This window comes from Lepus europaeus, chromosome 6 (genome assembly GCF_033115175.1).
Source record: "Lepus europaeus isolate LE1 chromosome 6, mLepTim1.pri, whole genome shotgun sequence".
Classification (NCBI taxonomy): domain Eukaryota; kingdom Metazoa; phylum Chordata; class Mammalia; order Lagomorpha; family Leporidae; genus Lepus; species Lepus europaeus.
In genome coordinates this window covers 97406492-97426177 of record NC_084832.1, presented here as the reverse complement: position 1 = coordinate 97426177, position 19686 = coordinate 97406492, and the positions used below count along the sequence as shown (strand labels likewise).

The 19686-nt window shown below is 46.5% G+C and overlaps 1 protein-coding gene across 1 annotated transcript in view; it reads left to right on the top strand.

The window, feature by feature from the left end:
• The window catches only part of RIMKLB (ribosomal modification protein rimK like family member B), a 74893-nt gene that overhangs the window by 10527 nt on the left and 44680 nt on the right, over positions 1–19686 (top strand). The window lies entirely within an intron of this gene.

The following is a 19686-nucleotide window of genomic DNA, read 5'->3' as shown; positions in this document are numbered from 1 at the left end:
ATCTGGGGAATGAACCAGCGGATGGAAGACCTCTCTCTCTGTCTCTCCTCTCTTTGTGTAACTCTGACTTTCAAATAAATAAATCTTTAAAAAAATCTTTAAAAAGAAGTGTGCACTAAAGAGCATGATATTCAGAAGCACATAGAAATGAAATGCAATGTTTGATTCTATGACGTTTTAGGCAGGGCTTCACCAAGGAGTTGTCAAGCAATCATATTTCAGTTATCAAACATTCCAGTGGATATCACAGTGAAGAATCTTGGGCTCTGGGTGTATTAAGTTGTGCTGAGGGCAAGATTCTGTACTTTGTGACCAGGTGATTCTGATTCACCTGGTCTTAGTAAATGCCGGCTTTTAGCATTTATAGTGGTATTTCTCAATCTTGGGCATGTAGCTGAGTCCCCTCAGGCATGACTGCCTGACAAATACAGGATGATTATCAGTTAAATGTGAAGTTCAGATGAACACATGGTTTTTTGAATGACCTTGTTTCAAATGCTGAAGTAGTTGGGATACATCACGTGCTTAACTAAGCATAGGTAAATACCTTTAAATGAGAGCTTTAGATCTCCCCCTGCAGAAAGCATTTGTGATGACTATCTATTTTATCCTGTTAGGAAATTTCGGAATAGGCACCCTGGCCATAGGGTTTTTCCCGCTGCCACTGATTGTCCTGTTAACCTTTCCTGAGGCTCCTTCCTTTGCGGGAAAGAGGAGAAATCAGCCTGTTCATCTTTCGTGCGTTTCTTTCTTTCTTTCTCCTTTGACTTCAACAGCTCTTGCTCCATTTTCCGCCTCTGGCTTTGCTCTTTCCCCTGTCCTTTAAAGAATGCTTTTCTGGAATTGTCCAAGTTGTCCCCAGCAAAACAGACATTTCTCCCACTGCGCTCTCATTCTCTTTCCCGTCCTGTTTCCTTTCCCTCTTTTTGTCTCTTCCTCCCTGCTTTCTCCCCAAAGGCTTCCGTGACAAAATTAAAACCTGCAAGCAAGTAGGGAACTGGCCTCCAATAGTGTGTTCCAGAAGCGGGTTCTGTGTCTTTTGCTGGAGCAAGTTTGCAGTCAGGGAAAAAGGGAGCTTCAAGAAAAAACAATTGCTTTGCTTGAGGATCTATTGGGAAAGTGATGGATGGCACTGCAGTTAAGAGTTGAAGTGCAGGAAAAGGAGGGGGTCATTGCCAGGCAGCAAGAGGGGAGGAGGTGTCTGGAAGAAAGAGCCAGTCAGGAGGAGCTTCTGAAAGGGGTGGGGTGTACTCTGCTGTGTATGCAGCTTGCAAGGCCTCTCTGCAGACATGGTGCCTTTGTGAGCCGCCTGCCGAGGCCACGTGCGCGAAGAATGTATGTGAATGTATGTGTTGCTTATTTCAAATCATGGGTCTGTGCGAACTGCTGACTGCAAGAAACAGGAGTGGACTGTTGAAAAGATTTTGCAGTCAGAGGGCTTGTTTGTGGTCGTGTGGTATGTGCGACTGACTTTGTGCCAAATGCCCTGCTCTGCTTGCAGCTCTGAAAGTTTGTGGGGCTGCGACACACTGACCCAAGACACAACAAAGTCAGAATTTAGAAGGAAACACGGGGCGCGGGGTGGTGGTGGGGGCAACATCAGACCAAAACAAAGAGAGAAACTGTTGCAAGGATATTTAGAGACAGGCGGAATGAGAAAACAAGATAAATAATAGAAATTCCTTCCTTAGAAGGGAGGAAATTTCAGAGAAGGAGGGAAAGGAAAACAACACATTTTTCAGATATGGGCGCTGTATCCAGCTCATTCTCCTGGAACCTTGGTGAGATAGTTTGTCTCCCTTATTTCTTTCTGAGTGTGGTTTCTCTTGAAATTACTTATATTACAGGCATATTCTCATTACACCAGGGGAGATTTAAAAGCTTAGCAATTATCTTGAGAATATTATCAGTTAGACGATTAAAAAAAAAAAAAACAGAATTGTTTTGTTGTTCTAGGAAGGCAGCTGGACCTAATGAAAGGCCATGCAGTTTTTGCTCCATGGATTAACTGAACCGGATTAGAGAATTACTTTTTTGTTTAAAATGTGTGACGTGCATGGCATTTTAAAAGCAGAGATGTTGAAATACACCCTATTGTTTTGACTTTATTAACAATTTAACAGGGACCACCTACACCTGGAATGAACTATTTAGCCAAGTCGTGAGATTTTCTCACAGGTAAACACAGAGACCACCTAACTTTTAACTGGGCTGAGGGCTGGGGAAGGGAGGAGGTCCTAGTTGGGGGTATCCTCGGTTTGCTTTGTTGCCAAAGCATTACTACATTTTAAAATTCAAATTATGACCATTCCCGTGCCTTTCTCTCCCAGCTTTCTGCTCACTTCCTTTGTTAAACCTAAGTAATCAGGAATTATGTTTCCAAGACTACTTTTGCTCTGTTAATCTCTTGTTCCATTTTAGCCGTCTTGTCCACATTTTCTTTCTCGCTCTGCTTCTCTCCTTTGCTATTTCTTCTTGCCCACCATGTGTCTCTGGAGTGATTAAGCCTTTTTCATTTTGATTTCTCACCCTCCTCTCCTACATCAGAATCCTCCTCTGTTGGTCTTCTTTCCCAGCCCTTTCTCTGCTGTCTTTGTCTCCAGCAGAGGGGTCTGCTGGTGATGCCAAGGTAGAGGACGAGCCCTGGGGAAAGCAGGCGAGGAAGGGGCTACAGGAAGTGGGGCTTTATTTGTTTCTGCCATCAGCCCATAGAAGGCTGTTTCATAGAAGGCCGTGGCTCACTTGGTTAATCCTCCGCCTGCGGCGCTGGCATCCCATATGGGCACCGGGTTCTAGTCCTGGTTGCTCCTCTTCCAGTTCAGTCTCTGCTGTGGCCCAAGTGCTTGGGCCCTGCACCCACATGGGAGACCAGGAGGAAGCACCTGCCTCCTGGGTTCAGATGGGTGTAGCTGCCATTTGGGGAGTGAACCAACGTAAGGGAGACCTTTGTCTCTGTCTCACTGTCTATAACTCTACCTTTCAAATAAATAAAAATTAATTAAATATAAAATAAAAAGAAAACACAACACCAGGGGCTAACATCAGGGTGTCTCGAAGCTGTGAGGTGAAGGGTGGGTCACACCAACAGAGGTGAACACCCTCCTCCATACATATAACAAGAGGAGACCTACAAAGCTCCATAGGGACCTTACCTTGGATATTTGCTCCCTGGAATACTGAATACTGAATAGTATTACTCACTGAAAGTATTGATGTCCCACTAAGCCACAAAGACACGCAAAAGAGGTAAAAGCAACCAGACCAAAACAAAACAAAACAAAAACCTGCCTCTCCTGCCCTGTGGTTCTGTCTGCCAAAGGGTCGCCCCATCCCCACCTTAAGTCCCACTTCCCCCATTCCCATTTCCCTGGTGACATCACTGTCTACCTGCTGTGATCCTTAGGGACACTCAGACACTCACCTACATTTGGTCTATTAGACACTAGCTCCTGATTTCTCCATGGAACTCTGGGTTTTCAGCTAAACTTAACATGTCCGTGGCTCCCTAAAAAGCTCAATATTTTACAGTCTCCCACAAGGTAGTTTTATTTTTTCATACCTGATTTGAGATGAAGCATTATGATGAAAAGCGTCTTTAGCAAACCCATTTATGAATTAAATGGATTTGTGTTTTATTGATCAAGGTTATCTATATTTGGATCATCACACATGTATTGATAATTTTGGTTAACAGGGTAACAGGTTCCTAGATACTTTCTGCGAAATTCCCATACATTGGAGAGTGGGGGGAAAACTGCAGACGACCAGTTTTATAGATCTTTGGAGAAATTAGAAGTGCTCTGGAACAGAGTGATAAACAGTATGTAATCTGATACTTGGATTCGAATCAGGGCTCTGCCATTTGCTAGCTGTGTGACTTTGGACAAGCTACTTAATCTGTTCTTCAGCTTGCTCATCTGTAAAGAGATACTCAAACTCACTTGGGTTGTTAGGAGAATTAGGTGGCTTAAGTTCTTGGAACATTCCATGTTCAAGACGTGTTGTTTTTTTTAAAAAAAGATTTATTTATTTATTTATTTGAAAAGCAGAATGACAGAGAGACAAAGAGACAGAGAGACATCTTCCATCCATTAGTTCACTTCCCAAATACATGCAATAGCCAAGGCTGGGCCAAGCCAAAGCCAGGAACTATGGACTCTATCCAGGTCTCTCACATGGGTGGCAGGGACCAAGTACTTGAGCCATCATCTGCTGCCTCCCAGGATGCACGTTAGCAGGAGACTGGATCGGAAGCAGAGGCAAATCTTGAACCTAGGCACTTTGATATGAGATGTGGGTGTCCCAAGTGGCAACTTAACCCACTGTGCTACAATACCTGCCCCTAAGATACTTAAGGTTTTAATCTGAGTCTGGGGACAAAGATAAGTATGTGTTCAATATACTTCACAGTACTTTCCTCATGTCTAATTCTATACTTACCATTTATTTATTAGGCAAGGCTGTATCTGATTTATGTGCCAAATCACCCAGAAAAGTTCTGGAAGATAAACACATAGGGAAACCTGTGTATTAAAGATGATGCTACTGCGGCCAGCACTGTGGCGCAGCAGGTTTAAAGCCCCTGCCTGCAGCGCCAGCATATGGGTACCTGTCGAATCCCGGCTGCTTCGGTTCTAATTCAGCTCCCTGCTAGCGTGCCTGGGAAAGCAGCACAGGATGGCACAAGTCCTTGGGCCCCTGTACCCACATGGGAGATCTGGAGGAGGCTCCTGGCTTCAGATCAGCTCAGCTCTGGTGGTTATGGCCATTTGAGGTGTGAACCAGAAGATGGAAAACTCTCTCTTTTTATAACTGTTTCAAATAAATAAGATAAATCTTAAAACAAAAACAAAAACAAAAAAAGATGCTACCAATTCCAGAGTCACTCTTCACTGATTTTCTTTGTCATTCTTTCCTTCCTTTCCCTGTTTTGTCTTTGTTCCATTCTGTTTGGATGAAGTCAAGTTGAAGGCACTGAAAGAAAAGAAAAATCAAGGAATGAAGGAGTTGGGATTTAGCAGTTGATGGTGAGAGGTTAAATAGGAAAAGCAACAAATTAAAAAAAAAAAATAGCTCAATGACCAACATCGAGTTAAAAGCCATGGGCATAGAAATGAATTAAAAACAGTGAAGTAGGGCAGGTTAAGAGTTTGGACAGAGTAGATAAAATCTGTTTCTTTGCACTTGAGATAAGTAACTACAGGAATTGCGACTCATGAACAGTGCTTGCTAGTCGCATTTTTCAATGGACAAAAACCAGCAAAGTGGATCAGTGGGGTGGTGCAAGGCCATCCGGATGCTTGAATTAATTATAACCAATTAAATCTGTAAACATTAACAACTAATCAACATTAGCCATTCAGAATGCCGCTGCCAACACAGATGTGTGACAGCCCTTATGTGGTTTGAATATTATCACTTCTTTGATTGAATTCCGTGGAAAAGCCGTTCACCAATTCAGTCATGTTTCCTTGAAGCAAGTGCAGGTTCTCTAGTGTCCTTTTTTTCTTTATTACTTGATGCTTCCTTTATTCTTTTAGAAGAGAACACATTGCCTTTCCACTCTTACTTACTGTACTCTTTCTTCTAGCCTCCCCAGGTTGATTACCAGGAAATGGCACTTAATGGTTTAATCTGACTGCCTCAATTTTCTCTTCTATCAGAGGGTCCTAACAAAATTTGCTCAACCTTACAAGGTTTGATGCTACATGAGTTTATAAAGGTGAGCGTTTAAATAAAGAACCTTTTATAAATGGTTATTTCAATCTCTGGAAGACATTCTCAAGCTTTCCATGTCTAAGAATCATTCAGTATGCTTATTAAAAATGCAAACTTGTGATTGATTTTAGGAGCTTTGAATGGTCCAAGAAATGCAGCTACAAATGTTTATTCAGAAGGTCAGAGGTGGGAGCCAAGGAATCTGCATTTAAAAAAAAATTTATTTATTTGAGAGATAGAGTTACAGACAGTAAGAGGGAGAGACAGACAGAAAGGTCTTCCTTCTGTTGGTTGACTCCCCAAATGGCTGCAATGGCCAGAGCTATGCCAATCTGAAGCCAGGAGCCAGGTGCTTCTTCCTGGTCTCCCATACAGGTACAGGGGCCCAAGGATTTGGGCCATCTTCTACTGCTTTTCCAGGCCACAGCAGAGAGCTGGATTGGAAGGTGAATCTGCATTTTAAAAAACAGTTAAGTCTCTCTTTTTTAAAAATTACTTTTAAAGATTTATTTATTTATTTGAAAGTCAGAGTTACACAGAGAGAGGAAAGGCAGAGAGAGAGAGAGAGAAAGGGAGAGAGAGAAGTCTTCCATCTGCTGCTTCACTCCCCAGTTGGACGCAACTACTGGAGCTGGGCCAATCTGAACCCAGGAGCTTCTTCCTGGTCTCTCACGTAGGTGCAGGGGCCCAAGGACTTGGGCTATCTTCCATTGCTTTCTCAGGCCATAGCAGAGAGCTAGATTGGAAGTTGAGCAGTCGGGAGTCAAACTGGTGCTCATATGGGATGCTGGCACTGCAGGCAGGGGATTTACCCGCTATGCCACAGCACCTGCCCTCCGGCCCTTTTTTTTTTTTTTTAGACCTATGGTTTTTTAAAATTTGCAAAGCAGAGAGATACACACAAAGATCCCATTGGCTGGGTCACTCCCCAAATGCCACAGCAGCTAGGGGCTGGGCCAGACTGAAGCCAGGGGCCGGAATCTCCCAAGTAGGTGGCAAGGACTTAAGTGCTTTAAACCCACACCTGATACCTCCCAGGGTGTGCATTAACAGGAAGTTGGAATTGGGAGTGGAACCCAGGCACTTGTAAAGGGATGTGGGTGTCCCAACCAGCTTAACCGCTAAGTCAAAAACTTGCTCCAGGAATCTGCATTTTAAAAAACAAGCATCCCGAATGATTCCTATATGATAGAGAAAAACAATCCGACAACCAGATACAATTAAAGAAGGAGGAGGAAAAGCCACATCACTCCTTTCAAAGTCTTTTTTTCTTTCTTTCCTTCCACCGTTTCTTTCTCTGATTCAGCCCGTTCCTGGCCTTTCCCACCCCGTCTCCCTTTGTGTCTGGCATCAGCAATGCTGGAGCATAGAAAGGCACTCAGTTTAATGTGCAGAAATGGAGTGGAGGAAAAGGAGGAGGGGTGTGGGTGGAGAAAGGCTAGATCGGTGTTTAGCTATTCTAACTGCGGAGACTGTTGTTGTCGGGCTGGTTCTAGCCGGCTGGCTCCGGGAGAGGAAGCAGTGGGGAGAGCCAGATTTACTGCAGCTGCTGCTACTGTTCCTTATTTGCTCCTGAAGGTTCTGATATAATACACCCACCTTTTCTCTAGCCACATAAGTTGAGCAGTAATCGCATTAGGCACTCCATAAAGAACACTTTTAGATACTGATAACATGCCTGGATTCAGAGATTAAATTCCTCTTTACAATTCTCCTCTTTACTACTTGGGAGCCTTTAGTTTTGATGAAATCCCAGCTTGCTTCCTTGTCCTGAAACCAAGAAGGAAAAAATTTGCAACAAATGGTGTCTATGGGGTACTTAAAGATTTTCGCTTGACCTATAGTTTAGAAAGAACTTATTATCACTCTGTGTGTGTGAGTTATGCTATTCTGGCTGAAGTAGATACACAACTTTGCACTTAAGTATGATCAGAGACATGGGTGAGTTGGACCCAGGGAACTTTGTTAGGGGGTATTTCATTTTCATTAAATCCTTGCTTTCATATACTTTTATCCCGGCAGCTAAACATTCTCTCAACAAGAACTTTAAAAAATGCTTCATAATGCGGCTGGCATTGTGGTGTAGTAGGTTAAGCCTCTGCCTTCAGTGTTGGCACCCCATGGGTGCTGGTTCATGTCCCTGCTGCTCCTCTTTTGATCCAGCTCTCTGCTTATGACCTGGGAAAGCCATGGAAGATGGCCCAAGTGCTTGGGCCCCTGCACCAACGTGGGGGACCCAGAAGAAAATTCTGGCTCCTGTCTTCAGATTGGCCCACCTTTGGCCATTATGGCCTTTTGGGGAGTAAATCAGGGGATGGAAGACCTCTTCCTCCTTCTCTCCCTCTTTTTTTCTGTAACTCTGCCTCTCAAATTAATAAATAGAAATCTTAAGAAAAAAAGCTTCATACTGCAAATTTAGATGTCATATTCTAATCAGCTAATCTAACTGAAATGGCTAAGCAAGATGTGCATTTCAATGTGGTCAGATGTACTTAATTCTAAACTCTGTTTAAATTTGCTTATTGGGGAAGGTGTTGTAGCACAGTGGGTTAAACCTCCACTTGGGACTCCTGCATCCCATGTCACAGTGCCTGGGTTTGAGTCCTGCCTCCACTTCCTATCCAGCTTCCGGCCTATGCCTGGGTGGCAGCAGGTGATGGTGCAAGTATCTGGGTTTCTGCCACCAATGTAGTAAGATCTGGATGAAGTACCCAGTCCCTGCTGTTGTAGGCCTCTGAGGAGTGAATCAGCAAATGGGAGATCTCTCTCTCCCTCTCTGCCATTCTGCCTTTCAAATAAAGTACTTTTTTTTTTTTTAAGATTTTTATTTTATTTATTTGAGAGGTAGAGTTACATATAGTAAGAGGGAGAGACAGAGAGAAAGGTCTTCTGTCCACTGGTTCACTCCCCAAATGGCCGCAACGGCTGGAGCTACACTGATCCAAAGCCAGGAGCCAGGAGCCTCCTCCTGGTCTCCCATGCGGGTGCAGGGGCCCAAGGACTTGGGCCATCTTCCACTGCTTTCCCAGGCCATAGCAGAGAGCTGGATCGGAAGAGGAGCAGCCGGGACTAGAACCGGCACCCTTATGGAATGCCAGTGCTGCAGGCAGAGGATTAACCTAGTGCGCCACAGCGTCGGCCCCTCAAATAAAGTGCTTTTAAAAAATAATAAACCTCTTTACCTCGGATACACTTTTGAATCCCTGGAGAGCTGTAGAAAAAAAAAATCTGAGTCTTGGAACCAATCCCCTTGGATACTGTAATCATTAACTCATTTATTCCTTACGACAACTCAGTGAAGTGGGTTCCTATTTTTATCCTCACTTTTGCAGGTGGGCAGATGAAGATACAGACAGGTTAGGTTACTTCAGATCACATAGGTGGTGGAACTAGAAATCTGATCCAGGCCATCTGGCCTCAGAAGTTGTCACCCTAGGTTATTTGACATCTCTGAAAGGACTCTCAGTACCCTGAGGAAAGTCAACAAAAAAAACCACCACCAGACAATGGTACTATATAGGCAACAGATAAGGAAAAGAGTACTGAAAGGAAGTTGCTGTCCTGGGGTTACCTAGAAAGTGATGAAATTTATAAGAAGGCAAACTGGTTGGGACAGGCAATCTGCTAATCGCAGACATTCAGATTTAATCAGTTTTGGAAGCTTTCCAATGGATTCTAGTATGTCTAGGAATAAACACAGAAATCTGGGGAGTGTGTTTTGGTTTAGACAAAGAACCTGAATTTCATCTCAAAGATACCAATCATCTATGGAGTTGTTCTCACAGGGACAGGCAATAAATATGTATATCTATTATTACAACACATTTCCAAACTTTGTATACTTTGCCTTTGATTGTGATTTGATTATTTTGTATGTTAGTCTTGAATAATAATAGGCAATATTTATTGAGAGCTTATCATGTTGTATATTATGGTTATCTCAATCCTTATAACTTAAGTAGTGTTAATATAATCTTTTTTTAAAAAGATTTATTTATTTGAAAGGCAGAGTTTCAGAGAGGCAGAGGCAGAGAGAGAGAGAGGTCTTCCATCCACGGGTTCACTCCCTAGATGGCTGCAATGGCAGGAGCTGTGCAGAGCCAGGAGCTTCTTCCGGATCTCCCACATGGGTGTAGGGACCCAAGGACTTGGGCTATCCTCTACTGCTTTCCCAGGCCATGGCAGAGAGCTGGATTGAAAGTGGAGCAGCCGGGACTAGAACCAGTGCCCATATGGGATGCTGGCACTGCAGGTGGCGGCTTTACCCGCTTTGCCACATCGCCAGCCCGATATACTCTTTATTTTGCTAATAGGAAAACTTGAGGTTTATAGAAGTTAAGCATCGACCCCCATGCAGCTAGTAAATAAAAACAGAATTTAAAATCAGATTTATGTGACTTCAGAAATGTTAGGTTAGCTATTGTGTCTTCCTAGAGGATTCAACTGGCTTGGAGTCTCCTGAAGAATATTAACTCACTGGTTAAAAATGAGTAGTGTGTGATTAAGCCAAGGCAAGCTCTTTTAGATACTCTTGAGCATATGTGGCTACCTGTTACGATTTGTATAGGATTTGGCAGATGTTTAAACCCCTAAATCTCAATCATTAATGGATTGCTGGATTAAAGATGGAGACCCGATCTAATTGTGGCACCTGGGAGGTGGGAGCCGGCAGGAAGTCTAGGTCATTGGGGGCTTGCCCTTTGAAGCAAGTACTTGAGAGAGTCTTGGTTATGCAAGCAGTGTGCTGCCTGCTCTCTGATAATTAGCTTGCCATGTGATCCTCCCTCCACGTGATCCATCTGATGCCAGATGAATGGAGCCGCCTGATCTTGGAATGTGAACCTTCGAACTGTAAGCTGAAATAAACCTTCTCCCTTTTAGAAGCTTCTCTCAAGTATTTTAGTTGAAGTATTAAAACACTGGCTGAAGCTGGCTAATACACTACTGAAAGGAGATGTGAATCTCTGACTTCCTAAACATGTTACTCTATGTATGGCCTTTCTGGACCTTAGTTTTTCAGTATGAAAATTGTGAAAGTAATTTATGCAACCTCAGGGCTTCATACAAAAATATGAAATACGAATTTGTTCATGATTCATGTAAATGTATTTGATGACTATAATGATAATCTGAAATAAATCATACCATTGGCTTTGAAATACAGTTTGAGCATGGTAGATGATTAGTCTGGTGGTTAAGACATCTATGTCCCATATTGGAGTACCTGAATTTGAGTCCTGGCTTTATTCCAGCTAATGCAATCCCTGGGAGGGTGGTGACAGCTCAAGTAATTGGATGCCTGCCACCCTTGTGGGAGACCTGGGTTGAATTCCTGTCTCCTAGCTTTGGCACCAACCATTGAAGGCATTTAGGGAGAGAACCAGGAATGGGAGCTTACCGTCTCCATCTCTCAAATCAAAACTTAAAAAAAAGTTTATGCTTTTTTTCCTTTTCTTTATTAGCTTAAGTCAAAAGCAATGTTTATATACATTAGGAATATTCCAAGATGTGTTAAGTCACATACTTTTATAGCAGTTCAATGAATGATAGCTTTTTTTTAAAAGTGCTAGTGGCAAATGATACATAGGGAAACTGACATAGGGAAAAAGTTGCACAGAGGATCAATCATCTCTAGTCTATTTTTTCAACCCCGTTACAGAATTCCATTCATGGTACCTATGTATCCCTAGAAAAAATGAGTTGCACTGGTCAAACTGTGCATAAAGAATATTAGACTATTAACTCACTTGCCACTGGCACTTTTTAAAAATATATATATTTATTTATTTGAAAGGCAGAGATACAGCGAGAGGAGAGACACAGAGATCTTCCATCCGCTGGTTCACTCGCCAAATGGCTGCAACCAGGTAGAAGCCAAGAGCTTCTTCCAGGTCTCTCTTGTGGCTGCAGGGGCCCAAGCACTTGGGACATTTTCCACTGCTTTCCCAGGCACATTAACAGAGAGCTGGATCAGAAGTGGAACAGCCTGGACTTGACCCAGGGCCCATATGGGATGCCAGTGTGGCAGGTGGTGGCTTAAGCTGCTAAACTACAATGCCAGCCTCTCTAGAGAGATTATATCAGATTATATGTGTAGATTGCATGGAAATACTATGTCATTTATATAGAGAACTTGAGCATTGGTGGTCTTGGCTACTCAGTGAGCATCCCAGAATCAATCCCTTTCAGATACTGAGGGACAACTGTCCTTATTAGGTCGTTTACTCATGACAACTCAATGAAATGGATAACTACTTTTGTCCTCACTTTTATAGTTGGGCAGATAGACACACACAGGTTAGGTTACTTCAGAAGATCACATAGGTGGTGGGACTAGAAATCGGATCCAAGCTGTCTGGCTTCAGAATTTGTCACCCTAAAGTTACATGACATCTCTGAAAGGGCTCTCAGTACCCTGAGGAAAGTCAGCAAAAAAAAAAAAAACAAAAACAAAAACCCAGACTGATGTTGGCACTATACAGGCAATAGATTGGGAAAGGAGTACTGAAAGGAAGTTGCTGGCCTAGGGGTGTGTGATAAGTGGTTTCCAAGAAGGTAAACTGGTCAGGACTTACTGAATCTCATATCTGGGAATATCTGAATTCAAGTATTTGGAATGAATATTTCATATAAGTTAGGGAAGTCACCCACTGTCTTTGGGTTTATTCATGATCTAGAAATATAATGTAGCTGAATATACAGATTTTTAGCCTCCTTTGTTTTGTTTTGTTTTTTTGACAGGCAGAGTGGATAGTGGAGAGAGACAGAGAGAAAGGTCTTCCTTCTTGCCGTTGGTTCACCCTGCAAAGGCCGCTGCGGCCAGCGCATCTTGCTGATCCGAAGCCAGGAGCCAGGTGCTTCTCCTGGTCTCCCATGCGGGTGCAGGGCCCAAGCACTTGGGCCATCCTCCACTGCCTTCCCAGGCCATAGCAGAGAGCTGGCCTGGAAGAGGGGCAACCGGGATAGAATCCGGCGCCCCGACCGGGACTAGAACCCGGTGTGCCGTCGCCGCAAGGCGGAGGATTAGCCTGTTAAACCACGGCACCGGCCTTGCCTCCTTTGGACTATAATTTAATTTTTTCAGTTTTAGAATTTACAAAACTCACTTAAATACATGATCTCATTCCGGAACGTATTCTATCTTTTTATAACAAAGGCTCAGAGAAATTAAGTAACTAACTTGACCAAGATTTACACTGGCTTCTTTGCTTTTTTTTTTTTTTTTTAAAGTAAAATATCCTTGTCTCATTACAGACAGACTATTCAAACCACCCATTCTGAAAACAGCGGGTTCTGGCTTTTCCGGAGCCCCCGAAAGAATACAAATTGGAATCTCCAGAAACAGCTCCGTCTCTGGAGGTGGGAGCCCACATCATGCGTGTCCGTGGGATCTGGGCAGCCTCTGAAGCCACGCAGCCCCCCTTGCCTCCACTCAAAGGCTGGCTCTAGTTCACTGGCCCAGAAGGAGACCTCGGTCGCTCGACCAGTCATGCCACCTCCATTTCAAACTCCTGCTAAGAATCCAACACGGCCCCCGCCACTCTGCTGGGTGATTTTCCGACTCTGTCCGGGCTATCCCGATAGCCATTCTCCTCCTCGTCTCCGCGGGTCTCCACCGCGTGGCCTAGCACAGCCCGGGAGGGTCCGCGAGGCAGCGCCCAGTTCTTTCCTGGGAGCTGGCTTCCTTCCGCACAAGCTCCGGAAGCCTCTCCACGTCCGCATGCCCGGCCTTGGCCTTCCTCTTACGGAGGGGAGTCCCCTTGCTGGGTGGGGTCCGTGGCCAACCCCATCTAGGCCAGGTTCCTGTCAGATGTGGCAGCCCTCATGGACTGTCCAGCGCACGCTTCCGGTTGACCTTGTAACCGAACTTCTGCCTCAGGTCCTGCCCTCGTCCTCAGGCGTCGCCCGCCCCGGGCGCTGGAGCTAACACGCGGCGCCTCTCTCTCTCTCTCTCTCTCTCTCTCTCGGCCACGCGGATTTCCTAGTGGCAGAGCTGGCCGAGTCCCCCTGCCTGTCTTTAAACCGGCTTTGAGCCCAGAGAATTTATGCTGTGGTTTGAAATTCGTCCCCTCACGTACAGAGGCATTGTCTTTCCTTCGTACGCGGCGAAGGGCTCCAGGGGGGTGCAGGCTCCCTGTGCTCCCATCTTTGCTTCCCGGCGAGGAGAGACCGCCGTGAGGGCTCTAGGCGGTGGCCCTCGGAGCAGCAGGCAGGCGCGGATGATCGGGCGCCGCGCCGCGCCGGGGCGGGAGGCTCGCAGGCTCGCGTCAGGGCACAAAGTCTGGCCGCAGGCAGCCCGCGCAGGCAATGTGAGGCGGGGGGCGTCCCGCCGAAGGCACTCATTTCGCGGCTGCGAGTCGGCCCCCGCCCCCCGCCCGTCCCCCAGTCTCGGTGAGGACGGTTTGGGGGCGGGTGGGCAGGCGCGTCCTCGGGGCGCCCTCGCGCTCCCTTCGCAGCTCGCGCGCTCCATCGCCTCTCGGCGGCGGCCGGAGAGGCCGGCGATGGCTGCGAGCGCGGACGAGGGGCCGGGAGGGCGGGTCTTGAGGCAGGTGTCAGATCCGCTCGGCGGGGTGCGGCGGCTCCGCCGGGCCCCCTCGCGCCGCCGGCCGGCGCCCCCCGCCCGCCGCGCCGCCGCGCCGGGAGGGCGGGGCCGGGGCGCGCGCTGGTCCTCTGCACGCGGCGCCTGGGTCTGGGGGAGTGCGGGGCGGTCTTCGCCGGCGCCGCGCGCTGCGTGTGTGTGTGTGCGTGTGCGTGTGTGTGTGTGCGTGTGTGAGAGAGCGAGCGAGCGAGAGCGCGAGAGCAAGCCAGAGAGAGAGGGAGCGGGGTCGCGCGCGCGCGCGGCAGGCGAGTGAGGGAGCGAGGAGCGGCTGGGTGTGTGTGGGAGTGGGGGTGAGAGGGAGCAGGCCGACCCGCAGGCTGAGAGAAAGTGGGCGAGGGTGTGAAGGACGCCCGAGCTGGCAGGGGGAGCCGCGGCGGCTGCGGAGAAAGGAGGCGGCTCCCGGCATCCCGACCCCCTCCCCCTCCTCTCCTCCTCCTCCGACTTCCAGCCGGCTCGGCGGCCCGCGCTTCCACCGAGGCCCCAGCCCGGCTCCGCCGGCCCAGAGCGAGGGAGGAGCCGCCCGCGCCAGGTAAGCGGCCGGCTCGCTTTTCTTCCCCTGGGGAGGGACGGGGCGGAGGCGCGCCCCCGGGAGTGGGCGAGTGCGGCCCCGCGGGTTCGCCGACAATTGGGGGTGGGGGGCCTCGGCCAGGGCAGGGAGCGGGGCCGTGCGCTCCCGGGGCCGGGGCTTGTGGAGGCCGGTGGTCGCCTCGGCTCGGGGCGGCGGGGGGCGAGGCAGAACCTGGGCTTGGCTGGCGCCGGGAGGGGGTCGGTCGGGCGCTGAGCGTGCGACCGGGGGGACTGGGGTCGGAGGGAGGCGCGACCTCGGCGTGGAAGGACCGTGGCTGCCCTGGGGGTGGTTTGGGGGTGTGGTGGCCCTGGGAATGAATGCTCGCCGGAGTGGGCGCCGCCGCGGGCCGCCCTCAGGAGCGCGTCGTCTCCACGGCCCCTGCTGCCTCCCTCGGACCTGCCGCGGTGTGACCGAGGGAGGACGACAATGTGGCGCTCGCCCTGCACTTACTACGTTTTAAACTCCGTATTTGTCTCCTTACGTGTGAATCGTAGGTAGTGTGACGGTCGTTCCCCCTCTGAATAAGGAGGATACCAAATAATTGCTTGTCGTTGGATATTCTAAGCGGGTGACCGAGATCTAAATACTCCCTCTCGGAGGGGGAAAAAAAAATCCAAACCAGATAATAATAACCGGAATCTTAGGTTCTTTCTTGGATCACAGACTTGTATTCCTACTATTTTATCCGACTCGTGTTTATGAATAGAGATGGGGCATTCATTCTGTTCTGGGAGTGGAGTTATTACACTAACCCGCCGATTGTAACTTCCATGTAAATGTTTCCGATGTGATATTATTTCCCCATTGATCATAGGTGTGTTCCCACGTCTTCGTAGAGTTGGGTTAAACTCTGAATCTATAGCAAATATTGAGTAGCCTAATATGGAAGTATTTTCTTTTATGTGGGCTCGATATATTTATTTACGGACGTTCTTAATTATTAGATTAACATTTAGGTAAATTTTTTTTCTTTCACAAAATAGAATAGCTTAAACGTCATTTTAAAAAATGATTTCTTAAAAACAATTTGTCAAAATATTTCCTAAAGATAGTCGTGTGGAATAAAACTGAAATTTTGTTAATTGAGGTTGAACATTGATATCCTACCTTTTAATATGTAAAGTTCTAAATTTAAAAACAGTCAAGTGATTTTTCTAACAGTTAACTTTGTGTGCTATTTGCCTAGTGTGCCAAAAGGGTAGTCAATCAATCCTACATGTGTTTCTTAGTGCTATTAATTTTCTTATTTCTTGTCACATATTGAGATGTTAGTTTGGCAACATGGCTGTTGGTTCCTCCTCCCCCCCCCCCCCCCCAGTCTTTTTCTATCTTCTGTTTTTTCGCTTTGTTTTCTCTTACCGTACCAGGTTCTGGAGTCTGCTTGTCCTGGAAGAGGGGAGTCTGTGATTTTGAGAATAGAGCCAAGAAGGGGAACAGCAAATTCAGTCACATGCCATCCTCCACTCAGTCAAGAGCCACTTTTCTTTTTCTGCCTTAAGGAGCTGAGAATTTAAACCTTTAGCCCATTGGCTACCAGCTAAAATTCCACTTATCCTAGTTTCACAGTGGATAGCGGCCCCGCCCTGGTTTCCTTAGAGTCCTTGTTGAATACTTTCACGTTAAGTGGTAGCATCTGGTAGTGTAATTGGGCCCTTTTTTTCTTTTCCCCTTCTCTTGTTGTCCCCCCTTTCCTCTCTAATGGGAAATAACCAGCAAAATCTTATATGCACCAGTCTTCCAGTATTAGTTTGGGGTACATGGAGAAACATATCTTTTTAAAAACTTCCAATTCCTCCTGTCCCCAGTGTGTACCCATCTGTACACATTATGTACCCACATGGGATTAGGTGCTGGTATAAATCATTAGATTTAGTTCTCAAAGTCCCCCTCTTGAGCTGAAAGACCAATGGACTGTGAACATTGGTAGGGGCTGAGGGAAGGAGATAGAGCAGAATAAGGTTTTCCACACCTAGGAAAGCAGCGGTAGCTTTTGTAGCCTTACTTTGGGGAGTAGACGTAGAGACATAAACTGAGTGAAAAATTGAAGAACTTCCATATCCACAAGCAGCATGTGAAGAGAGAAAACCAAACAAAGAGAATGAGCTTTATTGTAGTTGCTCGCTGACCACTGTTTTGGGGGCGCTTTGGTGATGTGAATTTCTAGAGGCTTTTAAAAAAAATTTATTTATTTATTTGAAAGGCAGAGTTGCTGGCGCCGCGGATCACTAGACTAATCCTCCGCCTTGCGGCGCCGGCACACCGGGTTCTAGTCCCGGTCGGGGCACTGATCCTGTCCCGGTTGCCCCTCTTCCAGGCCAGCTCTCTGCTGTGGCCAGGGAGTGCAGTGGAGGATGGCCCAAGTTCTTGGGCCCTGCACCCCATGGGAGACCAGGAGAAGCACCTGGCTCCTGGCTTCGGATCAGCGCGGTGCGCCGGCCGCAGCACGCCTACCGCGGCGGCCATTGGAGGGTGAACCAACGGCAAAAGGAAGACCTATCTCTCTGTCTCTCTCTCACTGTCCACTCTGCCTGTCAAAAAAAAAAAAAAAAAAAAAAAGGCACAGTTACAGAGAAGCAGAGGCAGAGAGAGAGCTTCCATCTATTGGTTCACTCCCCAAATGGTTGCAACGGCTGGAGCTGGCTGATCCAAAGCCAGGAGCCAGGAGCTTCTTCCAGGTCTCCCATGCAGGTGCAGGGGCTCAAGGACTTGGGCCATCTTCTACTGCTTTCCCAGGCCATAGCAGAGAGCTGGATCAGAAGAGCAGCAACTGGGTCTCAACCTGGTGCCCATATGGGATGCCAGCGCTGCAGATGATGGCTTTACCTGCTAAGCCGCAGCACAGGCCCCATAAAGAGACTATTTTTATGGTAGGTTAGTTTGTAAAGAGTATCCTGCGCAAGATGTTAAGTCCTAAGCATATGAGAAGGGAACCTTTAGAAATTCTAATTGTTTTGGCCGGCGCCGTGGCTCAGTAGGCTAATCCTCCGCCTTGCGGCGCCGGCACACCGGGTTCTAGTCCCATCCTGTCCCGGTTGCCCCTCTTCCAGGCCAGCTCTCTGCTGTGGCTAGGGAGTGCAGTGGAGGATGGCCCAAGTCCTTGGGTCCTGCACCCCATGGGAGACCAGGAGAAGCACCTGGCTCCTGCCATCGGAACAGCGCGGTGCGCCGGCCGCAGCGCGCTACCGCGGCGGCCATTGGAGGGTGAACCAACGGCAAAAGGAAGACCTTTCTCTCTGTCTCTCTCTCACTGTCCACTCTGCCTGTCAAAAATTAAAAAAAAGAAAAAAAAGAAAAAGAAAAAAAAAAGAAATTCTAATTGTTTTAAAATCTCAAAGAGGAGAAAGTTGTGATAGGAACAATGAAAAGAGTTTTATTTGAACGTGTCAGCCATACTGACATGTGCAGTTGTTTTAAGCAAGGTTGAGTAGGGAGATTAGGTACAGATGTTTGGGAAATTGTCTTTCATTACTTGGAATTTTCCTGCTTGTCATATTAAGGATTGTTAAATAATATAGTTCCTCCAAAAAATACCTGCTCATGGATTCATGTGCCTTATTATCTGAAGAAAAGGACTGACTTTCTGGCTTGAAAGTAACCGATGCCATACTGGTTTTTTTAAATCATTTATTTTTTTTTTTATTTGACAGAGTTAGAGAGAGAGAGAGAGACAAAGGTCTTCCTTCCGTTGGTTCACCCCCCAAATGGCTGCTATGGCCGGAGCTACACCAGTCTGAAGCCAGGAGCCGGGTGCTTCCTCCCTGTCTCCTATGGGGGTGCAGGAGTCCAAGCACTTGGGTTATCCTCCACTGCCTTCCCTGGCCACAGCAGAGAGCTGGCCTGGAAGAGGAGCAACCAGGACTAGGACCCGGCGCCCACATGGGATGTTGGCGCTGCAGGCGGAGGATTAACCAAATGAGCCATGTCCCCGGTGGGCCCCCCCCCCCCCCCTTTTTTAAAGATTTATTTATTTATTTGAAAAAGTTACACAGAGAAAGAAGGAGAGGCAGAGAGAGAGTCTTCTATCCTCTGGGTCTCTCCCCAATTGGTCGCAATGACCGGAGCTGCACCGATCAGAAGCCAGGACCTTCTTCCGGGTCTTGCCATGTGGGTGCAGGGCCCCAAAGACTTGGGCCATCTTCTAGTGCTTTCCCGGGCCATAGCAGAGAGCTGGATTGGAAGTAGATTGGCCTGGACTTGAACTGGTGCCCATATGGGATGCCTGCACTTCAGGCGGCGGCTTTACCTGCTATACCACAGCGCTGGCCCCCATACTGTTATTTTTAATGTTTTCTTTTAATGTTTTTTCCTCTGAATTGGCTTTGAGGACAAAACCCCACAGCTTGCCAATTCTGTTCCCTTAGAGGCTTGTCTGCATTAATCCCATTTGCTTATATCTTTTTTCTTAATGAAATTATGTTCTTGTTTTTGTCTTTTCCCCTACCTGTAGCTGTTAACAAAGCTCATTCAGGATCAGTTGTCTGATGATGATGGAAAGTAGCATTATGCCTAATATTTTTTTCTTAAAGAAAAATTGACTTTGACTGCTGCATTTACATCCTATGGGAATACACATTTGCCTGGTATTTAATATTGAGAATAATTATGTTTTTTGATACTCTTTTATAATGCAATTATAATTAAATAATTAAACAATTATATAAATAATGTTATATATTCATATATAATATAAATAATTATATATAATCATTTATCATAATATTAATATTACATATTATTACATACAACATATATTATTATATTAATGTTATTACTATTAAATATAAATATTAATATTTATAAT